The following is a 10,876-nucleotide window of genomic DNA, read 5'->3' as shown; positions in this document are numbered from 1 at the left end:
AACCCTGACCCGATCTGGAACCCAGGGGCAGAGGAGCTTCCGAGCTTGGAAGTTCGGGCTCCGGATGTTGCCCAATAGTTCTGGCCCCATGCCTGATTCTAAGTTCGAAGCTTGGGCCATGTCCTCCCGTAGACGGGTATCCGGCTCAGAGAGCTCGGGAATCCGGACATAGTTCGTCCTCGAAATAGAGGAAGAATCGCTACATTGCTCCTCCACCACCGCTATCTGATGGGTGACCGGCGGAGAGTTAATATCCCTTTGGTCGGGTTTGAGCCCAATCCGATCATAGTCTGTAGCGACTCCCATGGCGGCGATGCAATCCAAGAGCTCTCTCAAAGAAGAGAGCTCCATTGGGTCCATCTGCCCGGTGAATTCCGAGCCGACGTGGAGGCTGTTTTTGATGACCTGAGAAGTCATCGTCGGCGCGACAGCCGAACGGGCGCTCATGACGAAGCCACGTAGTCGGAGATTTTGGCCTATAGCCAGGGCTCCCCCAGAGGTAATGCTGTCCTTGACGACAAGGCGAGCCATCCAGCCTTATCGTGACGGCACATTGGAGTTCTCAATGAAAGCACCAATGTCGGTGTCAAAACCGGCGGATCTTGGGTAGGAGGTCCAGAACTGTGCGTCTAAGGCGGATGGTAACAGGAGGCGGGGGTCACAATGTTTACCTAGGTTCGGGCCCTCTCGATGGAGGTAATACCCTACTTCCTGCTTGATTGATCTTGATGATATGAGTATTACAAGAGTTGATCTACCACGAGATCGTAGAGGCTAAACCCTAGAAGCTAGCCTATGATTATGACGGTTGCCGTCCTACGGACTAAACCCTCCGGTTTATATAGACACCGGAGGGGGCTAGTGAGAGAGTCCTGGAATAGGGGGTCCTCGGACAGCCGGACTATATACTTTGGCCGGACTGTTGAACTATGAAGATACAAGATTGAAGACTTCGTCCCGTGCCCGGATGGGACTTTCCTTGGCGTGGAAGGCAAGCTTGGCAATACGGATATGTAGATCTCCTCCCTTGTAACCCACTCTGTGTAACCCTAGCCCCCTCCGGTATCTATATAAACCGGAGGGTTTAGTCCGTAGGACAACAACAATCATACCATAGGCTAGCTTCTAGGGTTTAGCCTCTACGATCTCGTGGTAGATCAACTCTTGTAATACTCATATCATCAAGATCAATCAAGCAGGAAGTAGGGTATTACCTCCATCGAGAGGGCCCGAACCTGGGTAAACATTGTGTCCCCTGCCTCCTGTTACCATCCGCCTTAGACGCACAGTTCGGGACCCCCTACCCGAGATCCGCCGGTTTTGACACCGACATCTCCTCAAACACTTGCTTTACATGGAAAAAGCCTTACCCGCTGCGATCTTCCTCGCCTCTTGGATCCCCTGCTGGGCGCTTTGGGTTTCCCCCCGGGCATCGCTCGTTGCCTGACGCGCCTCGGTGAGTTCGGATTCTTTCTCCGTTAAACTCTGCTCCAAGGTCTCGCATTTCCTTACGGCCTCTTGCAGCTCCTGCTCAGCTTTAATAACTCTGGCCTCGTGTTCCTCACGAAGAGTCCGCTCTGTGGCTGCCTTTTTCTCGGCCTCGGCACCGGCCCCTTTAAGGGCCTCGACTTCGGTCACAATCCCTAGCACAAATTATGCAGCTTATTTCATACTGAAAATTTATTTCGCAATAAACGCGAGGAAAGCTGGTGCATACCTTGTTTATCTCTCAACTGCATTCTCAATTGGCCAAGTTCTTCTACGGCCCGCTCCTAGCACAAATTATGCAGCTTATCTCCGCAGTACGAGAGGCAGCAGCCGCTACAGACGCCTACTTGTAACAGAAGAGAAACCAATATCATTCAATGAGTCTTCCTGAGATCATCAATTCGATCCCCTGCCCGGTTCTTTCTTTCACCGAACAGTGTATCAGGGGCTACTATCTATACTATGACACTCTTCGACAACTCATAAAACGTACCTCAAAGCCTCTTATAAGGCTGATACACGCTTCGTTCAGTCCACTCTTAGTTGACCGAATCTTCTCAATCACCGCACCCATAAGGGCACGGTGTTCATCGACGATGGAGGCGCTCTTCAGCGCCACCAACAAAGCATCCGACACCTCTGGTTGGATAGAGGTTGCCGGTGGAACAGGCATGCCCCCTCGAGCTGAGAAAGGCTGCCTGCTTGATTCTGGAGCCGTATTGGTCTCCGGAATTGCATCCTGCTCGGTGCCGAATTCAATATGGCCCCCGCCGTCAGCTCCCATGGGAATTTTCTCCCCCATGTGTCCGGCCCCTGAAGTTTGACCTCCAGGCGCTGCCTTCACGGTGTTTTCCTCTCCTCCTTGGCCGGGGTCCCTCTGGGACGAAGCCTCGGTGTTATTCACCTGTTTGGAGGAAGGGGCCTTCGGCGGCGTCCCGCTCTCCATAGCATCCGAGCTCAGCGAATCCTCTGATGAGGATTTTTTGGTATGGGACCTCGCTGGACTACAAAAATAAGCCTCAGGTTAAAATATTATGCCTTGATGAGTGTGGATGCATAAACGTACTCGGATTCAATATACTCACGAATTCACCAGGGGTTGGGCCCTGGGATCCCATGCCGGGCCGCTGTCGGCGGCGGCAGTGGACTCCTCCGGAAGAGGGGCTTTTCCCCTTTGAGGCAACTCGGCCTCCAAGTGTGCGGAGGCCGTCCTCTTCTTTCTTCCCCCCGCTGGGGATTCATCTTCCTCCTCCTCCTCGTCCTCTTCGGAGGCGAAACGGGCATCAGAGCCTTCGGATATTGTGTCCAAAGTGCCGCGGCGACGAAGGCCGCCCCGGGTCTTTTTTGCCTCCTTCTCGGCCGTCTTCTTCGGCACCTTGTAAGGCGCCGGAACTAGCATCTTCGTCAGAAGTGGGACGGCCGGTTCTTCGGGCAGCGGGGCCAGACAATGTATCTGCTCCGCCTTCTTCGTCCAGCCCTAGGAGAGTTGTAGGAAACACATTAAGCGCTTCCCTTGGGTTATGCGGATAAAAAGTATGATGACTTACCGAACTTGCAGGGTGGGACAGTTGGTACCAGCGGCCTTCGGCGGAGTCCGGCCATGATTTGCTGGACTTGAAGAGCACCTTCCAGATGTCCTTGTGTGAGGAGCCGAAAAGCTCTCACAGGGTCTGGTGCTTGGCCGGATCGAATTCCCATAGATTGCAAGTCCGGTGTTGACAAGGCATGATCCGGCGAACTAACATCACCTGGACTACATTGAAAAGTTCAATGTTCTTGTCTCCCATATCTTTAACGCGCGTCTGGAGCGCCGACAATTCGTCGGACGAAGACCAGCTCATGCCCTTCTTGACCCAGGATGTAAGCCGCAGAGGGGCACTGGATCGAAACTCGGGAGTAGGAGTCCATTCCGTGCCGCACGGCTCAGTGATGTAAAACCACTGCTGTTGCCACTCCTTGACAGAATCGTTAAAGGTGCCTGTTGGCCATGTGACGTTGGGCATCTTGCTCACCATAGCGGCCCCGCACTAGGCGTGCTCGCTGCCCACTACCTTGGGCTTCACATTAAAAATCTTCAGCCATAAGCCGAAGTGTGGCGAGATGCGGAGAAAAGCCTCGCACACGACAATGAATGTCGGGATGTTGAGGAAGGAATTAGGGGACAGATCATGAAGATCGATCCCATAATAATACATGATGCCACGAACGAATGGGTGCAGGGGAAACCCTAGCCCGCGGACAAAGTGAGGGAGGAATACAACCCACTCGTGGGGTTCCAGAGTAGGGACGATTTGTCCCGCCGTCGGGAGACAGTGGCTGATTTTCTTGGCCAGATACCCGGCCTCCCGAAGCTTTTTGATATCCTTCTCCCGGACGGTAGAGGCCATCCACTTGCCTCCTGCTCCGGATCCGGACATTTTTGGAAGGCCTTTTGTGGGTAGAGAAGATGAACGCTTGGGCGCTGGAGCTTGGGCGGAGGGGAATGGATCGGGAAGTAGAAAGCGTGGGTGCGAAAGGGAGTCCTCATCCCCTTATAAAGGCAGCAGGGATTCTGCGCCTCCCCACTTGCCTGGTAAAACCACTTATTCCCCAAGCGCCGTAATTGATGGCGCGGTTGGGTTACCCACACCCGTATTGATGAGAATCCCGTGATAAGGGGACACGATCTCTGCTTCGACAAAGACGTGCCAAGAAAACCGCCTCGCAATATGTGCAGTGGCTGGTTGAGAAAAATGGTTCGAATAATGACCGGGCCGTAGTATGATGTCATGCTGCAGAATGTGTCAGCAGATTAGATTTGTGGAAATATTATTCTCTCTACGGTGGTATGTGGAATTTGTTTTGCAGAGCCGGACACTATCCTTGTGTTCAAAATCTTCTATGGAGTATTCGGAGGAGGAACCCGCCTTGCAATGCCGAAGACAATATGCGCGCCGGACTCATCGTCATTGAAGCCTGGTTCAGGGGCTACTGAGGGAGTCCTGGATTTGGGGGTCCTCGGACAGCCGGACTATATCCTTTGGCCGGACTGTTGAACTATGAAGATACAAGATTGAAGACTCTGTCCCGTGTCCGGATGGGACTTTCCTTGGCGTGGAAGGCAAGCTTGGCAATATGGATATGTAGATCTCCTCCCTTGTAACCGACTCTGTGTAACCCTAGCCCCCTCCGGTGTCTATATAAACCGGAGGGTTTAGTCCGTAGGACAACAACAATCATACCATAGGCTAGCTTCTAGGGTTTAGCCTCTACGATCTCGTGGTAGATCAACTCTTGTAATACTCATATCATCAAGATCAATCAAGAAGGAAGTAGGGTATTACCTCCATCGAGAGGGCCCGAACCTGGGTAAACATTGTGTCCCCCGCCTCCTGTTACCATCCGCCTTAGACGCACAGTTCGGGACCCCCTACCCGAGATCCGCCGGTTTTGACACCGACAGCTAGGGTTACACAGAATCGGTTACAAGGGAGGAGATCTACATATCCGTATTGCCAAGCTTTCCTTCCACGCAAAGGAGAGTCCCATCCGGACACGGGACGAAGTCTTCAATCTTGTATCTTCATAGTCCAACAGTCCGGTAGAAGTACATAGTCCGGCTGTCCGAGGACCCCCTAATCCAGGACTCCCTCAGATGCGTAAAATCCTAGTCCTGCTTTGGTGTATGTATTTGAGTGTTCTTGAGTTCTTGAACTTGCTACGGTGTGTCCCTAGTCCATAAGATCCGAATCCTTCTCCTAGTCGCCTCGGGCCTCCTTTTATAGACAAAAGGGGTTGCCACACACAGGAGGTGGAAAGGTGTACAGTGGATAAGTCTATCCTCTCACACTGTTGGACAAACGCATTTAATGCACTATCGACGTGCCCCTCTTGCTTTATTGGGGACGACAAGGAAGCTCATCCCAGCTGTCGCCGCCTCGCCTGGCTGCGACGCGCGTCCGGGCTAACGAGGCGTTGTAACGCCACGTTGGCTGCCTGCTGGACTGGCGCGGTGGTGGAGTCTTCACAAAGATCTGCATGTCACCATGCAGGTGCTAGCTGAGTCGGCGTAGAGGCCGCACGCTGCCACGCAGGTGCCTGCCCAGCTGGTTGAGCTAGCAGATGTATGGGAGCGGCGGTGTAGTCTTGGAAGACGTGGGCCTGGCCGCGGCCCCGTAAGTGTCCTCGACAAGGGCCTTGCCGGGGCCCCGGCAAGGGTCTTGCCGCGGCATCGTGGTCGTCCCCGGCAAGGGTCTTGTCAGAATTTTGGGAACGAGGGTTCCCAGACTTGCCTGCCTGCGGCCCACGGCGTGGCTCTGCTAGCTGGCCTGTACGGCCCATCTTCATCAACAAGGCATTCAAGACCCTCGCGAGGGGCCAAGCCTCGTGAGGCGGACGACACAAGACATCCTCAGGAGCGGCCTCGCCAGGCAGGCTCACGAGGGGCGAAGAGATCAAGGCAAGGCAAACCTCACGAGGCTCTCGTGACGTGAGCCATCATGATCGACACCAGGCGGGCGCCAAGCGGGCGCCAGCGCGTGCACCGTCCTTGTTTCCTCTTTGGTGCTAAGGAGGCAGGCGCAGGCGCGGAGTACCGAGGCATCAAGAAAAGGTTTCCATATCGGTGCAACGAGACCAGGACCCGAAGGACGGCAAGACAGAGGTCACCATGGAGCCCAAGGCGGCGTCACCACCAGAGCCTTTTGCAGGCGAAGACTACTTTTGTCAGGATAAGCTGTACTAGCTGTCCCCTTTCAAATTGGCCGTTGTTGGCTCCCTTCCCGCTCAATATTTGGGGAGAGGACCAGGGCCTATATAAGTAGGACTAGCCACCACCGTAGGGAAAAAGGGGAACTCATTCAGAGGCATCTCACCCACACAAGTTCACCAAGAACAAGAACACCTCAACCTCAGGAGGCTGTTCTTCCCCTTGTACTGTTCATCATCAGCCCAAGAGGCAATCCACCACCACACACTGGAGTAGGGTATTACACCACAACGGTGGCCCGAACCAGTATAAATCTTGTGTCTTTGTGTTGCGAGTTCGTCGAGTTCGTCCGCGAGATCTTAGAGAGCTAGGGCGTGGATCGGTAGGGAGGAAATCTTCGCGTGCACCCCAGTGTTCGAACCTTAAGGGTTTTGCCGGAACCCGTGATCCGACATTTGGCGCGCCAGGTAGGGGTGCGCCATAGCTTCCTTTCCGTCGCTCTGCATCCAGTTGCTCCGGCGTCTCCATGGCGGACGTTCGCCGAGCTCGCGCGGAGCGTCGGGCTGCCCTTGCCACCCACGTCGCTCAAACGGCTCCCGTCGGTGGGCCACCCCGTTGTTCCCCGTTGCCTACCGCCAGCGCCGCCACCGGCCCGGCGGGGAACGAGCAGCAAGCATCCTCGCTACATCCCACGGTGCGGCGGGACGGCCGCACCGCCACTCCATCGTTGACCCTAGCCGGTTCTTCGTCCCATGCACGTCGCACTCCCATGGACGCGCGGGCCGCGCTCCTCTTGGCGCACGAGCTTCTGTGTTACCGCCCGGTCGACGACCTCTACAAGGACTGGCTCGACCGCATCGCCGAGCTCGTCCGCGCCGCAGGGGGCTCCCCGGCGCCGTCCCTCTCTCTGCCTCACCCTCCGCCAGCTACGGGCGACGTAGCTCACGGAGCACCTCCACCACCTCTGCCCCAAGACGGCACCCTGACACCAAGGCACGCTGCTCCATTGCGCGACCCACCGCATTCGACGCCCGCGCGTGAAGAAAGAAGCTGTCAAGAAGTCCCTCCACCGCAGGAAAACGCTCCGCCGCTCCTCGCACCGCCGCGCGAGGACCGTCTGCTGCGGCAGGACCGCGCGCCACCCGCAGCCATAGTGCGCGGACCCCAGCAAGACCAAGCTCTACCTCCCAGGCGGGCCCCGGTGACCGCGGCCGGCTGCCGCGCCTTCACCCCCGAGCTGCGTAGCGTCGCCTGGCCCGGCAAGTTCAAGCTAGATCTGCCTCCTCGCTACGACGGCACCGCCGACCTCGCAGAGTTCCTGCAGCTCTACGAGCTGAGCATTGAGGCGGCCAACAGCGACGAGAAAGTCATGGCGAACTGGTTTCCCATGGCTCTCAAGGACGGAGCCCGCTCCTGGCTCCTGAACCTGCCACCGGGCTCGATCTCCACCTGGGACGAGATGTGCAACCGCTTCATCGCCAACGTCCAGGGAACTCGCGACTGCCCGCTGGCCGCGGGTTACCTGGGCCGCATCAAGCAGCAACCGGGAGAGACCCTCCAGAAGTACATCCAGCGCTTCAACAACGTCCGCCTCAAGATCCCCAAGGTGACGGACGAGGCCATCATCTCCGCGTTCTCTGATGGTGTCCGCGATGTCAAGATGAAGGAAGAGCTCGCGATCATGAGGAGCTGTGCATGTCCCTAGAGTTGTTCAACCTGGCGACCAAGTGCGCAAGAGCTGAGGAAGGGCGCCTCTCCCTCCTCGAGCTCCCAGCCACAGACCCGGAGGAGAAGAAAGCCAAGGCCAAGGACGTGAAGCACAAGGGAGAAACCGTGCTCGCAGCGGAACCAGACACCAAGCGTGACAGAGACCAACCAGAGTCATCCAAGAGCAGCCGTCTGTTCTACGCTTTCCACAACCTGAATACCCACAACACCAACGACTGTCAACAGCTCAGAGCCATTCGCGAGGGACACTTCGGTCGACGCCCCGAGCATGGCGACCGTGGCTATGGCCGAGGAGGAGGACGTGGTGGCGGACGCTGGGACGATCGTGGACCACGCCAGGAGTGGCGCGACTGGCCTCGTGAGGATCGCTGGCAGGATCAGCCTCGCGAGGGCGCCTGGAGGGATCAGCCTCGCGAGGATCGTCCTCAAGGCAACGCTGGGCTCCCTCCGCTACCGCCACTGCCAAGAAGGAACAAAGACCACAACCAAGACGAGGGGGCTGGGGACTTCCAGGAGCCGCGTGCTATCGCATGCATCTTGGGAGGAGTTCAGGCCCCAGCCTCGCAACGCATCTTCAAACAGTTTGCTCGTGAAGTGAATGCAGTCCTCCCCAAGCTCGAGGCCACGCGCCCGCTTAGATGGTCCCAGTGCCCCATCACGTTCAACGCGGCAGATCAGCTCAAGTGCGCAGCTACCGTTGGCGCCCTCCCGATGCTTTGCTCCCCAGTCATCAGCAACGTGCAAGTTACCAAGACCCTCATTGATGGCGGTGCAGGGCTCAACGTCCTGTCCATCGACACATTCGACAACCTCCAAGTGCCATATGACCAGCTTCAGCCTACCAAGCCTTTCTCAGGAGTGACCGATGGGTCCACAACACCGATAGGGCATGTCCGCCTCCCTGTCACCTTTGGAGAACGCAAGAACTACCGCACCGAGCTCATCGACTTCGACGTCGCGCCCATCCGTCTGCCGTACAATGCCATCCTCGGGTACCCAGCCTTGGCCAAGTTCATGGCGGTGACCCATCACGGCTACAATGTCCTCAAGATGCCGGGAAGCGGGGGAATCATCACAGTCCCGTGCGAAAAAAGAGATGCGGTGTGCTCCCTCGAGCGTGCCTTCCAAGCTGCAGCCATTGACGACCCCGACAGCAAGTGCGAGGGCCCTCCTGAGGTCATCCCCAAGAAGAAGCAGTTGCGCCGTGCAGGACCTCAGGAGAGTGGCGTCACAGCTGGAGCCTCGTCAGGATCAGCGCCCGCTCCAGTGGCGCCTCCCTCCATCACATAGGAAGGCGTGCCCGGCGCCCTTCTCGGGCAGGGCTCGGGGGCTTTCTTCTGGAAGGCCTCAGACCTTGCTCACATCATGAGGGAGGCGCTCGGGCACCACTTGGAGGTGTGCTTTGCGGCACATTTCCCTCAGGAGGGCACAGGGCAAGGACCGCCCACCGTTCAGGAGTTCATCACCAAGACCACCCAAGAATTGCAAGACGCAAGGGCCATGCGCGGCGACCGCCGCTCACGAGGCGCAGCTTCCCATCCAGACGATGATGACGGGCTGCGCGTCTGCATCGACGTTCCAGGGCTCAACAGGGCCGCTTCTCAGGAGCTCTTCTGGCCTTCACGCGTGGGACGCTGCGAGGCCCCACCCCACAACTACGTTCGCATGCCTTTTGGCCTGCTGAGTGTGGTGACCGCCTATCAGCGCAACCTGTAGAGCATCTTGGCGGCTCAGGAAGCTAGGCACCACGCCGTGCTGACGGAGATGGAGACAGTTCTCAAGGAACCACCTGAGCCCCCAGAACCTCCCGAGGCTCAGGGCCCCGATGGCTCGTGAGGAGCAACCCCTTCGCCGCGTACCTTCAGCTGCCCCAACTCTCCTTCGGCAACAGAACCAGGTGACATTTTCCAAGTTCATTTAGCTGGGAGCGCCCCTCGGGCTGCATCATTCCCAGGCCGCGTGGGTCCCTCCCTGTGGCATGTATCCCTTTTTATGTCTTTAGCTTACCTTGTTGGGAGCGCCCCTCTGGCTGCATCATCCCCAAGCCACTCGGGCCTGACCCAGTGGCATGTATCTCCCATGCATTTAGTTAAGCCTGCTGCCTTCGTGTTTAATCTACCTATGATTATTACCTGCTCGATCGCCGCCCACCATGGGGACCGCGCGCCGGCCGTCTTTCTTCAGGACCCTTCGCATGAGTAAGTTGAGCACGGCGTTTGTGCTCGGGCCCGTCCCTGCAGCGTCGATAAATCCAACGGTTGAGCTTGGCTTTCTCACGCGATAACCTCAGGAGATTCGTTCGGCGCAGGTTGTCTGACCACCTCGCAGGACCAGTACAGCGAAAAAGAACCAAGACCAGGCGCAACCCGCCTTGAGGTAGGGCCTCGTGAGTCCCACGCTGGCTCACGAGTGCCCAGATACACCTCGTCTAGCCCTGTCGTGCAAGCCACGTGTTAGGGCGGGGCTGTACACGCCTCGGGGGCTCTCTGCAGAGGGAGCCCCCCTCCCACGCACAAGTGGAAGCACCATGCTCCGCGCTGGCCGTCGACACTGCCGAGGAGCGGCTATGCCCGTGTCAAGCGGAAGCACTATGCTCCGCGCTGGTGATAAACAACTGAGGGCGACTTCACGGTCGTACCAACCTTAGGGAGCCCCAGAGCTCAGTGTCCGGCCTCACCGCAACACCTCCCCTCGGGAGAGCCACGCGAGGGGGCTGGGCACGGGGGCTGCGCTCGGGTCACGCCCAAGCATACGCCACCCAACCAGGTCTCCCGGACCTGGTCGTCGCACGCCCCTCCCGAGCCGAGCCTCGGCGAGGGCAAAGGTATGGAGATTGTTTGCACGTCAAGGGGGACTCCTGAGCATCGCGACTCAGGAGCCTAACTGGTCACGTAGCTCCTCACTCCTTGGTCCGTCCTGGTCTCCGGTCGGCCCAACGGTGGTTGAGGTATGCGGGGGGCCGGGCTCTGCCGA

Source organism: Aegilops tauschii, chromosome 5 (genome assembly GCF_002575655.3).
Source record: "Aegilops tauschii subsp. strangulata cultivar AL8/78 chromosome 5, Aet v6.0, whole genome shotgun sequence".
Lineage (NCBI taxonomy): Eukaryota > Viridiplantae > Streptophyta > Magnoliopsida > Poales > Poaceae > Aegilops > Aegilops tauschii.
Note: the sequence above shows the minus strand (reverse complement) of the source record.